Source organism: Herpailurus yagouaroundi, unplaced genomic scaffold (assembly GCF_014898765.1).
Source record: "Herpailurus yagouaroundi ecotype Mexico unplaced genomic scaffold, PumYag 164, whole genome shotgun sequence".
NCBI lineage: Eukaryota > Metazoa > Chordata > Mammalia > Carnivora > Felidae > Herpailurus > Herpailurus yagouaroundi.
In genome coordinates, this window is record NW_024412405.1 from 46960316 (window position 1) to 46985053 (window position 24738).

The following is a 24738-nucleotide window of genomic DNA, read 5'->3' on the forward strand; positions in this document are numbered from 1 at the left end:
CCCTGGGAATAGATCAGGAGGAGAGAAAAGGCAGAACCAGGAAGAATAATTATGAGTTGACGGCAATTATTCGGGCAAGATATGATGGCACTTTAGACCACCGTGGCAGCAGTGGTGAGAAGAGATTGGATTCTAGATGTATTTTGAAGGTAGAGCTGGCAGGATTTGCTGATGCCTCTAAGATGGGCTGTGAAACAGAGAAGTCAAGATGGCTCCAGGTTTTTTGTCTAAGCATCTGAAAGTCTGAAGTGGTCATTTACTGAAGAGGGAAAGCTGTGGAAGGAACAGAACTGGGGATGGTTAAGAAGGTTAGGAATTTGGTTTTGGACATATTAAGTTCTTGGTAGACATCCAAATGAAGATAGAATCCTGAAGACCAGGATTGAGGCCTGTTTAAATTTTGGCATCATCAGCACACAGGAAATTAAATAAGGCCATGGGAGTAAATGTACTCACCTAAGAGGTGAGAGTAAAAAAAGAAGAAAAAAGTTCAACAATCGACCTCTGGGACACTCCACCAATAAAGTTTGGAAAAGTAAGGAATAAACAGAAGAAGAGATTGAAAAGAAACAATCTGTTCTACAGAAAGAGAAAGACAGAGACAGAGACAGAGACCTTGGCCAAGTGAAGAAAGGGTTGCAAGAAGGAAAAAATGATCAATTGACAGGTGAAGTAATGTGAGGGATTAGAATGGCCTGTTGAAATTAGCGTTGGGAGGGGCGCCTGGTGGCACAGTCGGTTGGTGTCTGACTTTGGCTCAGGTCATGGTCTCACAGTTCATGTGTTCGAGCCCCGCGTCAGGCTCTGTGCTGACAGCTCAGAGGCTGGAGCCTGCTTTGGATTCTGTGTCTCCCTCTCTCTCTGCCCCTTTTTTGTTCATCTTGCTCACTCTCTATCTCTTTCTCTCTGTCTCTCAAAATAAAAAAAACATTAAAAAAAAAACAGAAATTAACATTGGGAGAGCCACTGGGGAACTTGAGAAATCAATTTCAGTAGAAAGTGCTGAGGGAAACCCGATTGAAATGAATTTCGGAAGAGAAAACAAAGGATATGAGTTGGACACATTGATGATAGATAAATGTCTTAAAGAACTTTGCTATAACTGGAAGCAAATAAATATGGTGGTGGCTGAAAAGGGATGTAGAATTAAGGGTAATTGTTTTTGAAATGGAATAAAACTATATTCGTTTGCCTGTGGGAGTGATCTACTCAAGAGGAGATCATTTATGATGCAGAAGAGAGAGGAGACAATTGTAATATCAATGTCCTTGAGGAAGATAATCATTCCGAAATCAGTCACTCAAGAAGAGACATAATGACTAATATGGGAAGAAGAAATGTATTATAGAGGGGCGCCTGTGTGGCTCAGTTGGTTAGGCATCAACTCTTGATTTAGGCTCAGGTCATGATCTCACAGTTTGTGGGATCAAGCCCCATGTCAAGCTCTGTGCTGTCAGCAGAACTTGCTTGGGATTCTCTCTTCCTTTCTCTTTCTGTACCTCCCCGCCCCCCCGGGGGGGGGCGCCGCCCCCCGTGCTCTCTCTCTCTCTTTCTCTCAAAATAAGTAAATAAAAAAATGTTTAAAAGAAATCTATTATGGAAATTAGAATTTATGCTTATGTAAGAGATGCTGAGGAAGTAAAATTTGTAGGGTCAGAGCAAGAGTTACTAGTCAGCCTGCCTAGGTAGTGTGGGTTGGTAGTTTGGAGCTTGTGGAAAAATCCAGAAAAACAACATTTCTAGCTGCCAAATTAGGACCACAAAGGAGGAGCTCATGGAGGGATCTATGGAAGTTGCTGTTTCTGTGCAGCTACCACCTGTGTGGGTTCACATCCAAGCATCTGGTGGTTGGCCTGGGGCCACTGGTGGTCAGCAAGGCCAACAGTTAGGAAGATGAGCTAGACATGGAACAAAGTGAAGACCAGCTGAGACCCACTAGACACCTTCACATCTGATGGTCACAGTATCTGAGCACTACAACCTTCCAAAAGCAATGACCACTGATTCACTTCCACCTCCTAAATCTTGTGCAAGTTGCCTTTTGGGGCACTTCTATTCTAGCATTCAAGGGATTCTAGAAAACGTAGTTCCTAAATTGATAATAGCACAATCCAGGACTTTTCAACCCTTTCAACTTAGCATCCACATACAACTCTTTCAGGCATACTTAACTTTCAGATAAAGATGGCAAAGGCAAAAATATGTTTCTACTTAATATAATGCAAATGTCACACGATCAAAAACTGCTAACCCTCTCTCCAAAAGAGAATACATATATTTAATCCATCTCTAGGTAAATTTATTCCTCTTCTACCTGAGTCACATGCTCACTTTGATATCTTATAACTTAAATCCTGAGATATAAAATTAACCACTATTAACCGTATATTAGTTAGTGGAAGAAGAAGTTGTTGCAGTAATCAACCTGTCACCAGGAACGAGAAGGGAAGAGGGAAAAAAATGTTTTCATTGGTTAATTGCATATACAAATATATTTATATAAAAGCAAGTAAGAAAAACACATACCTCTACAAATTCTATAACTGGTCCCATAGTCATACTGGTATTTGCTGTCCTTCTACTACCTATTCTATGCTGATTTTGTCCTCCCCAAGAATGTCTGCTGGTCATGGTTCCTTGCCTGTGGAGTGACAGAGACTTTCATTTCAAGAGGCTCTGTCAGTTTGGGGCAGTTTCTCATGGTTTCTATCACAGAACATGGGAGTACTAAAAGGTGGCCCTGTGAATCTTCAGCATTCCATATGTACACTTCTCTGGCCAAGTGTGTAATAGTTATTTTCTGGATGATATAAATTACCCCAATATAGTAACCACTTCTTTTTTTCTTTTCTTTCTTTTTTTTTCTCTTTACGTATGTATGTATTCACTTATTGCCTATTGTTTCACTAGTGTGAGAAACACTAAGTTGCCAGGTGACTGCTGATGAACAAACTTTCTTTTAATGTTAAATAAGAGAAGCAGCACTATATGTAGGTCAGTAATTCAGAGAATACTCCATATTCTGGAGAACATAACCCCATACTCACAGTTTTATTACCCTCAGAGTGGTATAATTGAGTCTTCAAAAGGACATTTCACCATCCCATCATATAAGCTCCTATAGGGTGAGAGAGATGGTGGTAAGACCAGCAAATTCCATGAGCACAAGCCCATTTCCTTTAAAATGAGTTGCTTTGTCAGAAGCAATGGTTTGTAGAATATCATGACATGAATGAGGCATTCTGCAAATCCATGGATGGTAGATTTGTCAGATGCATTATAAGCAGAGAAGGCAAATCCACATTCAGAGTGTCTATTTCAATGAGAACAAAATGCTGTCTTTTCCAAGATGGATGTGGTCCAGTATAATCAACCTGTCACCAAGTGGCTGCCTGGTTCCCCCAAGAAACTGGTGACAAATCAGTGGCTCAGGGTTGATGTTTTCTGTTGGCATATTGGACATTTAGCAGTGGCTGTAGACAAATAAGTCTTAGTAAGTAGAAGTCCATGTTGCTGAGCCCATGCATAACCTCCATCCCAGCCACCATAGCCATTTGTTCATGAGCTCATGAGAAAGAATGGGGGTGTCTGGGAAAATGGTCTAACATCCACAAAACAGGCCATTTTTCCACCTGACAAATAAAATCCTTCTCTACTCATGTTTTTCTTTAATGAGCACTCATATGGAACATAAAACTCCTTGTACTGTTTTGGAGAGAGTATTTCCACAAATCTCTTCCCAGATCTCCTAGCTACCTACTTTCTAATCATGTTCCTTCCAAGCCTCTGACCACCAAGCCAAATTGTTAGCCACTTACCCTGAAATAATGTAGATCTCTACCTACCTCTGACCATCTCATCTCCCAAGAAAAAGGAAAAAAAGACAGGGGTTGTACTCAAAATTCTGCCTTGGTGGGGGGGGGGGGGTCCCTTCACCACTATTCTTCAAAGACATCCCAGAGAGGATTTAGAGTGCTGTCACTGTCTACTTCCACATGATACCATCATACTGTGCAGAACCATCTGTAAATTAGGCCTTGATTTTTCTTCCTCAGTCATCAGTTAATGGGGAGCTTCCCATGAGGGGGATGCAGCAATGTGTCAGGAGTGAAGACCATGGGCAACTGGGCCACTCACCCATGCAACTTTCTTGAGCCTTCAATATATGCTCGAGCCTGATCTCACATATATCACCTATACTTGATGGTGGAATGCTGCTAAACATTATATCTTATTGAGTCAGGTAACAAGCAGTTTATGATGGTTACTTCGTGGTCCATTTTCAAGTGTAGAGCCCGGCAGGAAGCCAGAAGTTGTTTCTCAAAAGAAGAATAGTTATCTGCAGAAGGTGGCATTGCTTTCATCTAAAATTCGAAAGGTCTGTTTTGTCGGTCACCTATGGTGTCCCGTCAAAGGCTCCACAAAACATCCCTCTCTGCCACATTCACTTCATGTACCATCAAAGGGACCTACTGGGTCATAGAGCCTAAGTGGCAGAGCAGTTTGGCACTTTCAACCAGCTGCCGAGTTTCTCTTGTCTGAAGCTCCTCAAAACTGACAGCTATTTGATCAATGGGTCTGAGCATCAGGCCCAAATAAGTGTATGTTGCCTTCAAAAATCCAAAGAGATGCATTCAGTGCTATGCCACTATCATTGTTGTAGGAAGGGGTTACAAGCAGCAACTTATCCTTCAATTTAGAAGGGATATGTCAACATACCATGAGATGCCTAGAACTCTCACAAAGTAGAAGGCCGTCTAAATTTGGGGGCAGTTATTTCCTACCCTATGTTTTGCGTGTGTTTTACCAAGATGTCTAGAGGTGTTGCTACTTTTTGCTCACTAGTCCAATTAGCATGATATCATCAAATTAGTGGAGCAGCATGGTGTCTTATGGAATAACGAAGAAATCAAGGTCCCCATGGACAAGATTATACCAGAAAATTGGAGATTTTTAATCCAGAGGTAGTACACTGAAGGAGTATTGATGACTTCGTGTATTGAAAGCAAACCGCTTCTGATAATATTTATTAAAACGTACAATGAAAAAGCATTCATTACATCAGTTGCTATATCAGTCAGGGTTAAACCAGAGAAATAGAACCAGTAGGAGATATATATTAAGAGATTGATGGCAAACAATTGGCTTCTATGCTTAGGAAGGCTAGATAGGCAAGTTGCAAATCCATAGCATAACTGGCATGGACTGATGCTGCTATCTGTAGGAAGAACTTTTTTTTTCATTAAGGAAGCCTCAGTTCTATTCTTGAAATCTTCCAACTGATTGAATCAGACCTACCCAGGTTAGCTAGAATAATCTCTCTTTCTGAAAGTCAACTGGCTATCTAATCACATCCTCAAAATAATCACTGCAACACCTACATTAGAGTTTGGGTGGATCACTAGGGCCCACAGCCTACCCAAGTTGCATACCAGGTGCCAGAGGTATTGACTTTCTCCAGCAAGGGAAACATCTGGAACAGCAGTTGGAATTTGATTCACCACTTCCTTAAGTTTACAAAAATCCCATCGTCATTCTCTAAGATCCAAGATCCATCTGTCCTCTGCAAAAACGAAATAACGTGAATTGAATCAGGATGTAGTAGGAATGACCATGCTTGCATCCTTCAACTTTTTGATCAAGGCACAAATTTCAGTATTTCTTGTAAGAATGCAATATACTTTTAGTTGGAGGTACAGGCCTTCCTAGTGGCTTCCATGCAATCTTTCCTACCAAAACAGTCCTTTCTTCATGGGTCAGAAAATTAGTGTGGAAATTCTCCTAGTGGCTAAGTATGTCTCCTATAACTATAAATTCCAGACTTGAAAAAATAACCACAAGATAGACTTGGGAACCAACTGGCCCACTTTGAGATGGGCACAAGGCAAGATTCCATTAATTATCTGAACTCCTCAAGCCCTTAATCTTATAGGTGGACCATGGAGATGTTTTGAGTCTCCAAGATTTAGGGTCAGTTCAAAACCATAAAGTCTAGTTAGTTCTCCTTCCCCAGTGCACAGACACCAGGTAAGTACCATGGTCACTTCAAGGAAATCTAAAAAGAAAGATTTACAGTATAATTTTTGGCATCATAGCAGGATTTTCCTCAAAGGGACTTAGTCTCCCCTTCATATAAGGGGCTCTTGATCTGTGAACTGGCTCCATCCAGGAAACAATTGAAGGACTGCAAACCCTTCCATGGTGACTAAAGTCAAGACTACTGTTTGCATGATACAGAGATCTTCACTTATTTTAATCAAGTACAATTTTACTACACTGCCCATTGATTTCGGTCCAAAGGACACCATGATTGATTAGCCAATGCCAAAATAGATCAAACCACATTGTTACTATTTTACCTTTGCTGTTTATTACAGTAACCACGTCCACTTTGTCTCATCTGACTGCCTGACCACCATCTGACCCCTTCTTCATTATCGCCATTAAATCCCCATTATCCCCCTTGCCTTCTAAATGGACTTCTGGAATTCCTATTATCCCTGCTAAATTCAGGAAGTTTATTTCAACAGCAGAATTTCCCATTCTCCTTTCTGACTTACAGAAAATTATCCACAGAACTCTCCAAAGATGCCGGTTCACCTCTCACTAAGTATTCTTAATGTCCTGCTAAATGGGAGGCTTTCTGCACCACTCTCCTCCAGGTGGCATTTTTAAAGAGTGTGGAAGCATGTATTCATAATACATCTATGATAGAGATTTTCCCCCCATTTTACAGATGTGGAAATTGAGGGATGCTGTTTACTCGAGGTTATTCAATTTCCAATTTAATTGATGTATTTGGAATTTGAACCCTAACTCTATTTGACCCCAAATTCATGCTTCTTAGAATTAGACCCTTAGCCACACAAAGTACAAGTTTACTCTAGTTACAGCTTTTAAGGATTTTTTTTAAAGTAGACTTAATTTATTTTTAGAATAGTTTTAGGTTTACAGAAAATTGAGTAGAAGGTACAGAGAATGCGGATGAACTCCCTGCTCCCACACATGTATAGCCTCCCCCCATTATCACCATCCCCACTAAAGCATTTGTTTCAATTGATGAGCCTACATTGACAAATAATTATCATCCAGAGTCTATAACTTACATTAGGGTCCACTCTTGAGAGTGAATACTCTATAGGTTTGGACAAATATGTGATGATATGTATCCACGTAGAATAGTGTCACAGCCTGAAAAATCCTCTGTGCTCTACCTCTCTCCCCCTACACACACTTTTCATGGATTTTTATGTAATAAACATAGTTTTTATGCCAGATTTCAAACACAAACATTCTTGATCAATTCTTTTTCGTCCAAAAAAATTCACATGAGTGAGAATATTTTGAGATACTGTTAAGATACTTAACTGGACTGGGCATAACCTGCCAATTATAATCAATATCTTGGTGCACATGATAGGCAAGTCAGGTAAGCAGCACCTTGAACAGAATGCAGCCTAAAAGAGGTTTATTTCTGCCCATGCATGCTGCATGCTAAATGGTCCCTTTTCACGCCTCTGCACCTTGGCACATGTTGCTTTCATTTTTACACTGCTATCCTTTTTTCTACCTAAAAGTATGCCTACTCATCTTTTAACACGTTAGGTAACACGTCCCTCTTCTATAAGCTCCTACTGGATTTTCCTGAGTGAGAAAAGACTTCTCCTTTCTTTAGGACATACATTCTCAATGGAGGTGACATCACACCCAAATGGACAAAAAATCTTGCCCTTTTTTATATAAGACACAGATAAAACATTAGTACTTAAACAGATACACAACATATGTGTGGTATTAAAATTTAATGTGGGAAGGAGTTTTTGAGATAAAAAATGTCTAGAAAGGCTCTTTTGGGACAGAGGATAATAATAATAATAATAATAGTAAAAAAAAGGCTAAGAAACATTGCCCCAAGATGACATTGTATCTGTACATATCTGAATTAGTCTTTATAATGTTTTATTGTCTCTATCCCCCACTAGATTATAAGATCTTGAGGACAAGACCCAGGTCTTATTCTGTTTAGTCCTGCTCAACACACAGTAGACACTTAAATACATGTTGAATACATTAATGAACCAATTTCCTCATACATTAATGAACAAATCATATGAGTGACTATTTACAAACTCATGATGAGATCTCTATCTGGGAAAACAACCGCTCATCCATCATCTGTCTCCAGTTTAGAGAGTAGAAATTCCAGGTACAAGAACCTCCCCTGCAGCCCCCCAGATCCCTCTTTTTCTTTTTCCAAGGATGTTTGGGGTACAGAACAGTTGATGGAGGAGCGTCCTCATGAAATTCCTGAGTACTTTATGCACACGGAGAGTTTTCAAGAAAAGCATATGGACTAATTACTTTCCTCCTTTCTTCTCCCTACCCTTTAAACTGCTAGGTGTTAAGTTGGGTCATTTTAGGATAAGACTGCTTATAAATATAGTTTTGCAAGCCATCACCCACAACAGCCCAGAACCCCATCCCAAATCACTTTCCAGGTGAAAAATAGCTGAGGTCCAAGACTGTAAGCTAACTGATACAATGTGTCCAAGAGAAAAGAGCGGAAACATTGCTATCAAATTGGATTTTCTGTGTCCCAAAGGCAGTGTTATTTTTGACAGGGTTCGATACAAAATACTTCTACAATTGAAAATGTATGATTCCTAGCACCTCCTTTACCCACGGTCTGTGGGAGGGCAGCATCAAAAAGCCACCCAGTGCTCATTAAAGACTGCCCTGAGAAAATAAGAAATCGTCCTCTACCAGCCCACAGTAAACACAAAGACTGAGCAATGTCTTCAAGGGTTTCCGAACAAGCAGTTGCTACTCGCTGCCAAGAGCAACTGTCTCTCAAACGGATTGTGCATTTGGCCTCCAATAAAGAGATTCTGTGCACTTGATGCAGCGAAATGATATTAGAGTAGAAATACAACTTTCATTGCACTGTTTAGCTTTCTTGGAGAAGCCAGGCTGGGGATGTGCAGGTGTAAAGCAATTAACCTTTTAATACAAACATTGAAAATGGAGCTAGAATTGACCCAGGAAATAGCTGACTCCACTGCCTGGCCAAGATGAGAGACGCCTCCTGCAGCACGCTAGCTCCTGGGTTCACAGGAAGGGAAGAGCATTCCAGGCCACACTAGGGTGTCAGTCACAGGCACTGCCCCGGCTCACCTCAGCCCAGCTCAGCCTCCAAGCCCTCACACGTCTTCCAGAGCAGCTCGCACAGCTCAAAAAAGCACAGGTGGGGGGAGATTCATCAGAGCTGGGGTGGGGGGTGGCCAGGGTAAGTGTGACAGGGCCCCAGCTCTGCAGAGAGCACGGCTCTTCTGGATTGAAAAGGGAAGTGACAATACTGAAGGAAGATGCCCAAGTGAAGCACAGATAATAGAAAAAAAATCTGTTCCTTTGTTCACCCAAACTTTGATACATCAGAGGCTATGCACACACACACACACACACACACACACACATATATATATACACATATGAAATATATATGAATATATGTGGATATATAAATATATATATGAAAACAATATATATATGAATATACATATATATATGAATATACATACACACACACACACACACACACACACATATATATATATATATATATATAAACAAAACCAGAAAACAAACAAACACCCCATGGTCTTTGCCCTCAGGTGCTTACGTCCTAGGTACACAGACAAAAAACAAACAATAAGCTAACAAATGAGGCCATTTTGAATCAAGGATTGAACAATAAAGGAGAATAGATGTTCTAAGTAAGAATACTACTGGGCTCAGAAGAAGCTTTGCTCGAAGCTTGTTTCCACCCTGAGATTCATGCTGTTGGGAGTCAGGGGGCCAGAGCGTCTGTCTTTTCTCATGAGCTGATTTCCTTTGGGAAGTGGTCCACGTGGATGAGCTCTCTCCACATACCTGGGAAGACAACGAATGTAGGAGATGGAGAGGAGTTTTCAGCTAGAGCCCAGAATTCAGTGGCAGAGCAAATATTCAAAACTGAGTTTCCTGCCTTCAACTCCATAGTGTGAAATAGTCTGCAAGTTCTTGAGAAAGCAGTAACAGAATCATATGAAGTTCTTTTATGAAGGCCCACATTCCTAGCCTCTCTCACCTCCCAACATACTTCAAACATTCAAAATCTAAAAATCAGTGGTGTGTTTCTATTTTCTCTCCCTCACTCTCCAGCATCCTCTCATCTCTACTCTGTAGTCAGTGAGAGTCAAGGCTTGGTGTAAGTCCACCCTCCGTCTTAACTCCCTTCCCAGGGGAGATGGTTATAAAGAGTGGCAGGCAGATGAACACGTTGGCTGGTCTGACCCTACTAAATAATAACCTGGGGTCCCAAGACGCCACTTTTCACCAGAGGGCTACCTGATTGCTCCCCTAAAATAGCATGCAATTACTCTTACCTTGCATGGAGTATGCCTAGCATCAAGCCTATAGGTTCCTAAATGGATAAAGCCTAAATAAAAGATTTCTCAATGCATCTTGTTTCCTCACTGTTTGATGATGGTTACTGTTTGATTTGTTTGCACAGTATCTAGAATGCCCTGGGTGATTTCTACATTAATACATTTAAGGTCTGAACTTGAGCCAGTGTTTTGGTTTCCTTCCATTTTGCTTGAAAATAAAATAAGGATGCCACGAAGAATACACTTGTTGCTGCAACCATATTTGATATTCCTCTAAGAAGTTTGAAGTCTAGAATAGAAAGAATTACAGACATTACCAAGGTTTTTTTTCAAAGATTTCATGTATATTATTCATAATATTTTTTCCAGGAAAGTTCCTTCTGATGAGGAGAGTCTAGAGATTACACAGAGATAGTTATTGCCAAAAGACTGAATGTTGCATGAAATAAAACTGCCAATTTACAGTTGATTTTCAGCAGTTATGTAGTGTTCCTATACTTACTTCCTGATACTAAATATGTGTTCCTTTGCAACTGTGTAATAGCTGTGTAGATGATGATGATGATAAGGGAGGTAAACATCAGACAAAGAATTACTGAAAACCAGACGTAACGGATTCATATCCAAGGGTGAGCATAAAGATCCAAGAACAGAACAAATCTTCTGTCTTCAAGGGAATATGTTGAACCAATATTCCAGATCACCACCATTAAGCATTGATTTGTCACATGGATTCTGAACTTCATCATGTTTGCCTTCCTTTAAAAACACGAACATCAGGGGAGCCTGGGTGGCTCAGTCGGTTGAGTGTCCGACTTCGGCTCAGGTCATGATCTCACAGTCCGTGAGTTCGAGCCTCCTGTCAGTCTCTGTGCTAACAGCTCAGAGCCTGGAGCCTGCTTCAGATTCTGTGTCTCCCTCTCTCTGCCCCTCCCTCGCTTATTCTCTCTCTCTCTCTCTCTCAAAAATAAATAAACGTTAAAGAAAAAAATGAATAAAAAAAAGAAAAAACCACGAACATCAATTTAGAGGTCAGAGGAGAATAATCTAGTAGCAGTTTGTCCATTGGCAGGAGGCTCTCAGAAGGGAAAGATAATATAAATCTAGGGATAGATTCAGGATTAGAACACAGCAGCTGGTTGAAACCATTCAATACAATGCTCACTGGCTCCTCTGCCATTTCATGGGCCGTCTTCAGCAAATGTTCTACACATGCCTCTATATGCGCAGAACCCCAGCAGCTGGTGTGTTGAGGTAACAGGTTTGCAAACAATCCCCATATCTGTATTCTGACAACCAACTCCCACATCAAGCACCTACTAGCTCCAAAACTGAGAGCCTGACTCCAGCTGATACTCAAGGCAATCCCGTCACTCCTTCGTAGCCCTCATCTCCCATCTCAGCCCCAAGGAGCCTTAGACCTTCCCTGACCCATCAGTTTCCTCACCTCTTGCTTCCCCATCCTTGAGGGTAGGCAGAGCTAGGCACAGGTCACTGCAGTCTATATACAAACACACACACACACACATTTTATATATATCTACATACAAAGTACATTTTATAAATAAAACTTATTTTCATAAGTGATACCTATAAATATCTTAATCTATGCTCATATAAAAGTATATTTGGCATTCTATTAGTATGTGCATAATTATTTGTAATAGCTTGAGTTTCAAAAAGCAACTAATACCGGTTATGTCCTATTACGGATGTCAGGTGTTAGTGAAATCAGAAGTTCTGTAAACATCCTGCTTCTGCTCTTAGTTTCTTAACTACTTTAACCTGTAGAGTAGTTCCTGGTACATAGTGACAGCTCAGCAAATATTAAATCACAAGGAATGGCCTAGAGGAAATACCAGACTTGGAGCTAGAATATCTAGATTCAAGTTTAGACCGATTCACTACAAATGTTCCTCAGCTATAATATGGGAATAATACCTCCCGCTTGTCCCTGCTTTCCTCAGAGGGATATTGATGGCAGAAATAGTAATAGTTCCAGAAGCAGTAATAGTATCAGAAGAATTAGCTTTAGTGGCAAGAAGAGTGACAATACGAAGGTAGAAATTACATTTACTATATAAACAGTACATTGGAATAAATTCATTCATTCACTTGATTGTACCAAGAACCATACAATTGGCTAGATACAGAGTCTTTACCCAGGGAGTCACCATCTAGCTGGAGGACAAAGTTGTGCATGCCAGGGAGATAACTACTCGTACACAAAGATATACAAGGATGTTTTCTGTTTTCCTTCTCAGGGTGAGATGCTATACCATGAACCTCAGGGAAAGATGGCTAGCCCCTTCAAAGTAGTTCTTTTTCATGCCATTTCCTAGAACAAATGTCTTATCTCAGGTAACTTTTTTCCTCTTGTATTTACCTAGGTCCTCTTTTGGCAGACCATTCATTGATGCACCGTACCAGGTGCTTTGCTAAACCCTGAATTTCAAAGAAAACAGAATCCCTCCCCTCAAGTAAAGAATTTTCCCCCATTGCCAGGAAAAGCAATAAGAACTTACCAAAGGGACCGGTTTGAAGATAGCTAAAAGCTCACTTTGAAATGAAGTCTCAATATCGAGAGGTGTAGTGTCATATCTGAAACTTGCCTTCAAATATTGCAACAAGAAATACATGTGTACACAGAGAGAGAATGCAAATATGACAAAATGTTTAAAACAGTTGAATATTGAGAGTATAAGTTCATAATACTATTATTTCAACTTTTCTATATGTTCAAAATATTTCAATAAATAGTGGGAGCTAATAAGAACAAAACCTATAATGGAGTCGGATCACCATGAGTTGAGGTACAGCTTCAAAACAGTCTGGCAGTATGAGCTGGGGGAAATTATTAACCTTTCTAGACCTCAGTTTCCCCATCTTGAAATGAAAATAATCTTTGAACCTATCAGGATGGGTTGTTATGAACATTAAATTGGATTACACATATCGAGCCCTTCTCCGAATGCTGACACTTAAGTAAAATAAATATTAGCTACTATTATTTTATTTTAAAGTAATACTTTTGTGAAATGGTGTAATCATTAAAATGTAGAAACCAGAAACAAAAAGAAAGTACAAAAAAGAATAAATAGAACAGGCTAGAGATCCACAAAGTCCTTCTAAAAATATGTTTAAAAGTCTTTTCCCAACATTTTAACCATGTGGCTGAGCTAATAGCAAGTTAAAGGAAATCTGCTGATGTCAGAAAAAAAGTAGAAAGGGTGTTTCCGGAGAGGTAAGCAAGATCTAGAGTGGGCGCTGCTCTGGGGGAATATGCTAACCTCTGGTGGTTTTGATGCTGAGTTTTAATGATCCCATTAATGAGGGAAACAAAGGCAAGAGACATAGAGCTTAAAGTAAATCTCCTTACAGCTTGCTGCCCACTGATAGACACCTGGAACATGCAGAGCATGACCTTCCTCAAGGAACTCATGGCTGCCTTAGCGCCTAAATGTTCATGGTTCATTAAAACTGAAAGTAACCTTATCTTAACAGCAGCTAGCCCCTCAAAGTCCTGAAAGCCTTGCGTCCAAAATTCCTTAGAAACTTACTTCATCTCTATCCCCCACCCCCCACAAACTTAAAAGTATATAATCAGTCACCCATCACAGCCCATCACAGGAGGCAAAGCCTAGGGCTTGCAAAATGCAAAATTTTATGTCAGACACAAGTGAATGAGGTTAGGACTTCCATAAGGCAACAACAGCAGTAAGTGGTCTTCAGAAAAGCCCTGATGGACAAAGTGAGATGGGGAAGTTACTTGCTTAGTTCTGAATGGAGCCCATACTCACATGCATTTAGAAATAGAAGCTCTATCCCTGGGTAGTCCAAAACCACAAGCTAAATTTTACTTGAAAATCTATTCACGTCGGTAGTACCTTCTAGCACCTGTGGAAACAAACACAATCCTATGTGAGAGAAGTTACTTTAAGCCCACACTTCAAAGAATTCCCAGACAGAATAACCCAGAGACATGAATTCATGATCAAAATTCATGGCACATGAAGACCAAGGTACCATGAGCAAAGGTCGACCTTAACAACAGACTACAGAATGTGATTCACAAAACTATGAGTTTGTTAAGATGAGTTTGATATATTAAGAAAAATAGTAAAGGTATGGCAATGGAATAAGACACTTTAGAAGGCCAAATTTTGACCTCTAGAAGTAAAAAAATAAAATTACATTAAAAATTCAATTATAGATTAAATAGCCAGATAGGACACAGCATGAACTGGGATATAGGTCTGAAGAAATTATCCAGAATTTACTATAGACAATCAAAGAGGTAGAAAATATCGGCTATCATATGGAAAGAATAAAAAGAATAGAATAGAGGAAATATTCAAAGGGAAAAAAGACGGAAAACTTTCCAGAATTGGCAAGACTGGTCCTCAGATTCAGCAGCAAAGTGTCTGATGCAAAAACAAATGGAGATAAACCCACCTTATGTTGTAACTGCTGACACCAAAAGAGACTACCTGAAAAACATATAGGAAAAAAAGATCAATGGCATAAAAAAAATTATAAAAACAATGGAAGATAACTTCAATAACCACAATGGAAGCCAGAGGAGAATGGATTTATGTTTTCAAAATGCTAAAAGAAAATAGCAAAAAATTACAAAAACAAGATAACTTTATTTCAAAAAAAATCAGTTGAGAAAAAAAAAAAAACCTGAGAGTATTTACTACCAACAGAAACTACAAAGAATTTTCCAAAGGAGGAACATGAGTAAAAAGAAAAATCATCTCAGAAGGGAGGTCTAAGATGCAAGAAGAAATTCTGAGCTTCAAAAATGATGAACATGGGGGTAAATGTAAACAAATAGCAACCTTATAATTTAATAATCAGGAAAAATGTCTGCATTTTAAGGCTTTTAAAAAAAAGCAAAGTAAAACTAAAATACTGCAATGGTATAACACACACATTATTGACATGAGTGCTTTTTAGGACAAAAGTAATGACGTTAACGTTACACTTTGCTAAATTAAAAAAGGAACTTAAGAATTTTTAGTGAAACCACTAAATGAAATGTAATATATAACTTCCTTACTTCATGGAGTTTCTTTTAAATGCAAAGAAATTTGTTTTTGTTTTTGTTTTTGTTTGTGAAATTTATTGTCAAATTGGTTTCCGTACAACACCCAGTGCTCATCCCAACAGGTGCCCTCAATACCCATCCCCCACCCACCAATCCCTCCCACCCCCCATCAACCCTCAGTTTCTTCTCAGGTTTTAGGAGTCTCTTATGTTTTGGCTCCCTCCCTCTCTAACCATTTTTTTTTTCCTTCCCCTCCCCCATGGTCTTCTGTTAAGTTTCTCAGGATCCACATAGGAGTGAAAACATAAGGAATCTGTCCTTCTCTGTATGATTTATTTCACTTATAAAATGCAAAGAAATTTGTATTAGGATCAATGGTCTAACAATAGCTAAAATACTCCTGGAAAAAAAAAAGACTGGAAGTATCTGTCCTTCTGGATATTGAGTTAGGCGCCAAGGTATTGACACAGGAATAAACAAACAAACAAAAACAAAGTATTCAGATACTAAAAGAGAAGTATTTTCAAACTGGATTAATTAAAAACATAGCTCAGTATATGCTGTTTCAACATCATACTGGAGTGTCTAATAATAACATTTAACACTTATTAGGCATACATGTACCAGGCACTTTACATGAATTAATTTATTTAATCCACACACAGTCCTATGAGGTATACATTTTTGCCATTTTTATCCATTTTTACAGTGAGAAAACTCGGGTTATATAGCTTGTCCATGGTTACACAGCAAGTTAGTAGCAGAGGTGGGTTGACCCAGAAAGACGGACTCCAAAATCCATGCTCTTAACCACCACACTGTACTTTCCCAGCAAGCAAAATAGAAACAGAAATTTTAAAACAAGGGTTATAAAGGAAGAAACAAAACTGTCTCAGATGACAATTGTCTACATAGTTAACCCCCAAACATTTGCAGATAACATATTAGAAATATTGAGTGTTTAGCAAAATTGATGGATATAATATCAATATATAAAATCCCATTTTATTTCAATAAACCAAGAGAAGTTAAGAAAGCATACTTTTAAAACAATCATTTAAAATAGCAACCAAAAGTAAGATGCTCAGTAGTGAATCTAACAAAATTTGTGCAAGGACTTTATTTAGAAAATAATTTTTTAATGTTTAAATATTAATGACCTAAATAAAGAGATATACCATGTTCATGGACAGAAACAAGCAGTATTAAAAGATATTAATCTTTTCAAAATGTTTTATAGATTCAATGCAATTGCCATAAAAATTCAAACAGTATTTTAAAAAATTTTTTTAATGTTTATTTTTTAGAGAGAGACAGATCGTGAGGGGGAGGGGCAGAGAGAGAGGGAGACACAGAATCCAAAGCAGACTCCAGGCTCTAAGCTGTCAGCACAGAGCCCAACGTGGGGCTTGAACTCAAACTGCAAGCTCATGACCTGAGCTGAAGTCAGATGCTTAACTGACTAAGCCATCCAGTCGCCCCTATCAGTATATTTTGTGGAGCTTCCCAAACTGATTCTGAAATGTAGATCTGAAGATCAATGGTCTCAGGATAACTAAAACACTCCTGAAGGAAAAAATAAGACTGGGGGCATTTTTTTCTTATGGATACTGGCTTATTATAAAGCTAGAGCAATTTAGGCACCAACATCCTGACATAGGGGTAGACAAACCAATGAAACGGGATAGAGAGCCCAGAAATAGTCCATGTATATATAAAAGCCAAATATAAATTAGAGCTATCACACAGCTAAATAGACAAACAAACAAGAAAAAGGACTGAAAAGTCAAGCTGAAACAATTGTTACTCATATGGGGAAAAATGGATTCAAATACTCACTTTGTCAATGATAAAAATCTATCCCAGGTGGATCAAAGACTTCAATATCAAAGGTACAACTTTTAGGGAAAAAATATTAGGGAATACCTTTATGGCTTCAGCATAAGAAAGAATTTCTTTTAAACAACTCAAAAAGCCCAAACTATAAAGAAAAGATAAATGAATTCAACTACACTTAAAGTAAGGACTTCTATTCAGGAAAACACACACACACACACACACACACACACACACAGATGAACAATAAAGGTGGTAAAAGGTAAGTTACATTCTATGAGACTATATTTGCAACATGTATAACTGCTAAAAGGCTAGTGTCCAGAATATATAAGAAACTCCAACAAAGCAATAAGAAAACAACAATCCTTTATAAAAGTGGTCAAAGTACATCAACAGACATTTCACAGATAAGGAAACACAAGTGGCCATTAAAAGATAATTCAAACTCAGTGTTAATCAAGAGAAAGCAAAATGAAAACACAGTGATATGCCATTTTTATTCTCATGAAATTGATAAAAATCTGAAAGTATTGACTAAGATATAAACCAAAAGAAATTCTGAGATAATAGTGAGTTTATATTGGTGCAATTTGGAAAATAATTAGGCATTCTCTTGTAAAGTTGAACATAAGCATTCCTCATGACCTTGTGATTCTATATGAGTCTACATCTTTGGGAAATTTATATATTTCCACCAACAGATGTATCTAAAACTGTTCATAGGAGTATTATTTGTAATATCAAAAAACTGAAAAATAACCCAATCGTCCAAGTAGAATAGAGTGGGGAAAAAATCATGTGTCATACACCTCGCAATGGAATGCTATACAGCATGAAAAATAGATGAACTATACCTACATTCATCAATTCAGATGCATCTCAAGAGTTATACCGAGAGAAGAAAGCTAGACACATAAAAACATATAGTATAATCCCATTTATATAAAGGTCAAAAGTAAAATTCTATAATTTATTTCTTAGGGAAATATACTATGTGGTAAAAGCATTTTAAAAAGCAAGCCAATAATAACAAAAATTTGAATTCTAATTCCTTTCTGGAGAGGAGAGAAAGGAGATGAGATCATTGAGAGACATATAAGGACACTCAAAGTTGCTGCTTTGCTCCATTTATTAATGTACCTTCTTGTTCATTTTGTTGCTTTTTAAGATGTACAAATATCTTAAATATTCCTCTGTTTATGACCTATTTCTCCAAAATAAAAAATACAGACCATCTGAAAACATGTACTTTGACAATACTTTCCATGAGTATCACCTATGACTTAATACATCTAGCTCAGATTTCAATACAAACCATAAAAATTAAAATAAAAAAAAATAATGTGGGAAAAATTTACTCGCAAAACACCCAACACATTTAAAGAATTATTATGATCATTTCAGTACTTTGTCCAACAGCTTGCATTAGGGACCGTTTACTGCTAGGGTAAAATAAGTTGGTAGAAGTTCTTTCACTGCAGACAGCCCCCTCATAGCAGGTGGCAGACAATTAGCACCACCAAATATGGGAAGAATTCCATGATATTTGATGATCGTGAATGGTCACGTTATCTCCTTGTGATAGAGGCATTGTCTGCCCTGGCTGAACTTTCAGTCTATACAGTGGAATAGATCATAAACAAGGAAATGAGCCAATGAATTGTGAAGAGTACTGTTAATAAAATGAACAGGGTTCAGTAATAGAAAATAATAATAAACAGGTGTGTGGAAAGGATTCGATCCTACCAGGCTGACCAAAAGGAGCCTCTCTGAAGAGATGGCATAGAAGAGATGACCCGAGGGAAGGGAAAGGGACCCATTTAAAGAATATGACAGGCAGAGAATTGGCCCCAAGAGGAGGCAGGATTCCAGGGTACAGGAAGTACACCTACCAAGGCTGGAGAGGAGATTTTGGTCTCTGAGAACATAGGGGCTGAAAGGTAAAATGTTGAGAAAGTCAAGAGTGGGACTGCAAAAGCGGACTGGGACCAGATCACGCAGGGCCTTGAAGGCCATGCCAAGGAGGTCTGATTCTTTTTTCAAACATCACTAGAAAGAAATGGAAATGGTTACAGTATAGAAGCCGCATGATTGAATTTCTGCTTTCAGAGATTGCTCTGACTGCTAATTAGTGAATAGTAGAAACAGGGAGACAGTTACTGTAGTCATGGTACATTGGAAGAGAAGGACGGGGTAGAACTAGGGTTGTAGCAGTGTTAGCAGAAATCAAGCGAACAGATTCAAGCTACATTTTACACATGAAATTAATAAGATGTGCTGCGAAATCAGTTGTGGGGGAAAATGATATAAAACTGGTATGTCAAAAATGTACATCGTTCTCATTTGCTAAGGATGCACAGTTGTTTTGGTTATTTCAACTGATTTCTGTCTTCTTTGACAGAAGTTAGAAAACATAAAAGCAAAAACCTCCTGGGGCACCTGGGTGGCTCAGTGGGTTAAGTGCCAACTTCGGCTCAGCTCATGATCTCACGGTTTGTGGGTTGGAGCCCTGCATCAGGCTCTGCGCTGGCAGCTGAGAGCCCGGAGCCTGCTTCAGATTCTCTCTGCCCCTCCCACGATCACACTCGGTCTCTCTCTCTCTTAAAAATAAATAAACATTGGGGAGCCTGGGTGGCGCAGTCGGTTAAGCGTCCGACTTCAGCCAGGTCACGATCTCGCGGTCCATGAGTTCGAGCCCCGCGTCGGGCTCTGGGCTGATGGCTCAGAGCCTGGAGCCTGTTTCCAATTCTGTGTCTCCCTCTCTCTCTGCCCCTCCCCCGTTCATGCTCTGTCTCTCTCTGTCCCAAAAATAAATAAACGTTGAAAAAATAAATAAATAAATAAATAAACATTAAAGAAAATTAAAAAAAAAAAAAAAAACCTCCTGATTACTCATAGCATTTGACTGCACTGCCCAAGCCACTCTCTGGCACACACATTCTCCCAGGGGAAACAGGTGGAACGATCACAAACATGTCAGTATGTCACCAACTCTTTCAATCATCTGTAAATGTATATAAAACTCTCTCTATATAAATAACATCTCATTATTGTGTTTCTTCTCCAGTCTCAAATTTCCATGAAGGTGGATGATTTGAAGCCTTTCGCTACACAGCCAACTCATCTGTGCCCCCCATTTCCAAACACAGGTGTGATACCCTGACCCCCAACTCCTGGGATAATAAAATAAGCTAATGCTTCCTGAGAGCTTACTAGGCAGCAGCCACTGCTCATAACACTTGTAAATGTCAACAAGTGAAATCCTCACTTCAGCCCTGAGAGAAAGTTACTCTTATTTTTCCCATTTACTGTACATGAATTCAAACATGTTTACTGTTTCTGAAGCGTTAGGCTTTAGAAGGCAGCTCCTTCTGACTGACACCAAAGAGTGTGTTTTAAGCTGCTCAAATTGCACTTGAAGAATCTTAAATGTCTTTGCTGATTAATTGTGGTGAAAAGAGCCAATCAAAAATTTAGGAAACATACAAATATTGGGAAAACGAATCAATCTCTCGCCCAACAAAAGACTGAAAATAAGTGATTTCTCTATCACAAGGAGAGAAAAAGATGCAAGCAAATTTCAAGGAAATAAACTCTTTATTACCAAGTATTCCAAATGTTACAGAGTATACAGAATGAAACCAGACAGGATCCAAAGACCCCCCTTCAAATGGGGGGGGGGGAGGAAGAATCTAACATCTGGATGTATAAAACTTAGCTTTCATTTCAGTTTTGTTTTGTTTTTTTCTCAGCTGTCACACTCTAAAACAGCTAACACTGAAATCTTTCTCAGCAGCTGTAAAATCCACGTGTGTTGACAGCTAGAGGAGACACAGCCTCTGGGGTGGAAGTCTCTCGCTTGCATTTAAGTACTAAGCAGGTAATGAATGGTTTAGAGTCATCCTAAGTCTGTAATGCGCAGTTTATGGTGGTTCTCATCCTCAGCTACACGTTAAAATCACCTGGGGTGCTTTCTTAAAATACTATCCCCAGAGATTTTTTTTTTTTTTTTTTTTTTTGGCCGTTCTCAGGTTGGCCCTGGGAACCAGTAGCTTTTACAAATCCCTAGGAGATTCTAATGTACCACCCAAGCTTGAGAACCACTGCTTTGGACCCAAGCCTGTGGGCATTCTCTTGGCGACAACAGAGCTGTGCTCTTGGGTTTATCACTGCCCCAGAAGGTAAGAAAATCAGCAAGAAGCTAAAGGCATCTTCTGAATTAATACAGCCACGAGGAGCAAACACTGTGGTTACACCTCTCCCTCCCCTTCCTGCGCTGGCATTTGGAGGAACTGCTTACCAGCAACGCCCTCTGGGGAACTCAGCTGTCCATCAAGCTAGCCACTCCTGACAACTTCCTTCAGATTTATTTGCTTCAATATAACTTGTTAACGCTCTGAGCATCAATAAACACTATAGTTTTCTTCATTGTAAGTGTGAATTTGCTAAGTATAGATTAGACAAGGAGAAGGCACCAAGTAGAGACATAGAGTACCTAGTATGTGTTGGACGTTTTGTATATTTTGCTTTTAATCCTTACAACAACCGTCTGAGGAAGGTATTTTTTATTTTGGTCCTCCAATGAGGAAACTGAAGTTCAGCGGGATTATTAAGTGATTTCTCAAGGTCACGGGGCTACTGAGAGGAACACTGGGGAGGAGATCCATTCGATTTTTTACTATACCACACTGCCCCCTAGGGCTGCAGGCGTCAATGGCAAGCAGGGGCCGTTAAAAAAACTTGAAAGGCCTGAAGGCTGGAAGCTTGAAATCCCCTGGTGGACGTAATTGGCTGTGATTGCTCTTTCCTCTGAACCCTTCGAGCCTTTTCTGTTGGTACCACTGGCTTAGCACTTAACTCTTGCCGCCTTTTGTTAATTGCCAGTTCATGTGCTTTCAGCTCATTGCCGTTACAAGCAAGCTCAGGCAGGGCAAAGACGATTCTTGATATTTTTAATCCACCTGAGAGCCTAAATTTGCCTTAGAGCAGAGCTCCTGTAACTGTATTGTACTTACGAATCACCTATAAACCTTGTTAGAAAGCAGATTCTAACAGACTGGCTGGGTGGGCCTGAGACTCTGTATTTCTAACGGGGATACCACCAGGGATACCAGTGCTACTGGGGAGAGGATCACACATGGAGCAGCAAGGAACTCATTATTCCAAATAAGTGGGTTTTTTAACTATAATTTTGAAACAAGCAGTAGTGGGTGTAGTTTAGTAAGTTATATTTCACCACATATTTTACTTCTTCAAAAAGTCTGTCTCATTATCCTAATGAGACTGTCTACAATCGTTCCTTTCCCACTCAGTGAATCTTTGCAGATTGATTTGCTGATAGGTAGGACATCGCAACATGAAAAGAAAACACCTACAAATTACCGTTGCATTTTTTATGAATAACGCAAAGAAACATTAGCTGGTTAATCAATGGTTTTAAACAAGGATGGTAATACACCCCTCTCGTCATTGCTCCTATTAGCTCAGGACCCCCTCCTGTGGGGCCGTGACATCCTTGGGGATGGCATGGTAATTAGGTTGCTTCTGATAGGAAAGCTGGAGGTAAGTCTAACTGTACTCTGAGTGAGACCAGTCATTAAGAACATCAGCTTCAGGGTCAGTAGAACCGAGTTCAAGCCCTTGCTAACTTTTTTACTTTTCAAAGCTCATTTCTTGTCCAGTACCACCCCAAAGCAAGACTTGCAACTCTGACTATCCCCAAAATAGTCCCAAGTTCAAATCATTAACGAGAAATATATTCATACACTCCATAGAAGAGCTTTTCTCATTCAAAAAATGAAGTATTTCTTTTTTTTTTTTTTAATTTTTTTTCAACATTTACTTATTTTTGGGACAGAGAGAGACAGAGCATGAACGGGGGAGGGGCAGAGAGAGAGGGAGACACAGAATCGGAAACAGGCTCCAGGCTCTGAGCCATCAGCCCAGAGCCCGACGCGGGGCTCGAACTCACGGACCGCGAGATCGTGACCTGGCTGAAGTCGGATGCTCAACCGACTGCGCCACCCAGGCGCCCCAAAAAATGAAGTATTTCAATATTGATTTTGTGGTCCAACACATAAAAAGGCTTTATGTTGTAGTTCATACAATAAAACATTATAAATCCTTAAATATACCTTATCACGGTTTAGAAAAGGACATCTTTCTGACATTCACTTCTGTGCCTTCCCACCCCCAACGCACAAACACACATCCTGCTATTATGGAACAGTGCTTTACATGGATATAACTGTATGCCTCAGGCAGCCTCAGTTTCCTCAGCTATAAAAGGGAACTAATAATTCTTTATAGGTGTCTATGAACGTTAGACGCATATCTCCCTTCAAAACTCCCTAGCAACCCCAGCCAACAGGTCTCTCTAGACCATTTCCCCCCATGCACCCCTCTAACCTCCATCTTACCAGCCATACCCCCCAACTTTCTATGTCCCTTTTCAGAGTGATTTGCTGGTCTCTTGGCTTTTCCAGCTGGGATCCAATCCTTTAGATGACAGTGGAGAGTTAGACATAGCAAATAAATAATTTCACACACACACAGTCAGTTCTCTCTAAATATTTATTAAATTAATAAATGGCTGGCCTTCCTATAAGCCAGGAAACCCCAGGGGATCCTCAATATTGAGTTCCAGAAAATCTATTAGAAAAATTAGAGGTGGAAATATTAAGAAGTTTCAGATATCTATATCCCTCTTCATTGGATTTTCTCCAGCCCCTTTTCACAAGGAGAAAAGAACAAATCAAAGGCAACACCAATTTTTGATGGAATCTCAGACATAGTGCTTTAGCAAGGACATCAGGATGTCAGAAATGCTGTTTGATAGCACCTAGAGCTCACATCTCCCTATGGCAGTCTTAAAAATGTATTTAGAAACATAAGAAATGCCCAGCCCCATAAAATCCGTGTGGTTCACTTAATACACACTTAAGCTGTCACATGGGTGAATTGAGGATATTATTACTTCAAATATAGGTTTGTTACAAAGAGTAATGGAAATGGCATGTATGTTTCTTATCCTGGCAGTTAACACTTAGTAGATATTTAGTAAATGTTCCATTCCAGCTTATCTGGGTAGCAATTTTCATCACAAGTGTGCAGGAAGGAAGGTAGCGAATGCGTAGCCAATATCTGTGTTTGGTGAACTTAAAAATATAGAAAGCTCTGACCATGTCAAACAGTTTATATGTTGGGCAACCTTAGCTCTTATAGCCTTCCAAAATCTTACGAAAGGAGGTTTCAAGTTCTAAAAAGTATAGTTGTCCATGTACAATCAACTTGCATTTTATGGCCAGGAAAGAGGGAATAATAAAAACAATGTGATGATAGAAAGTCCCATCACTACAAAAAAAACTTCATAAGAAGAGATCAAATCATAGCACCAGATAACAGGCAGTCTAGTAAATC

General features: G+C 39.3%; 1 pseudogene; it reads left to right on the forward strand.

Annotated features, from left to right (window-relative positions):
• LOC121037911 (serine/threonine-protein kinase 26-like) overlaps nucleotides 1–24738 on the forward strand; it is a 35817-nt pseudogene that overhangs the window by 7114 nt on the left and 3965 nt on the right.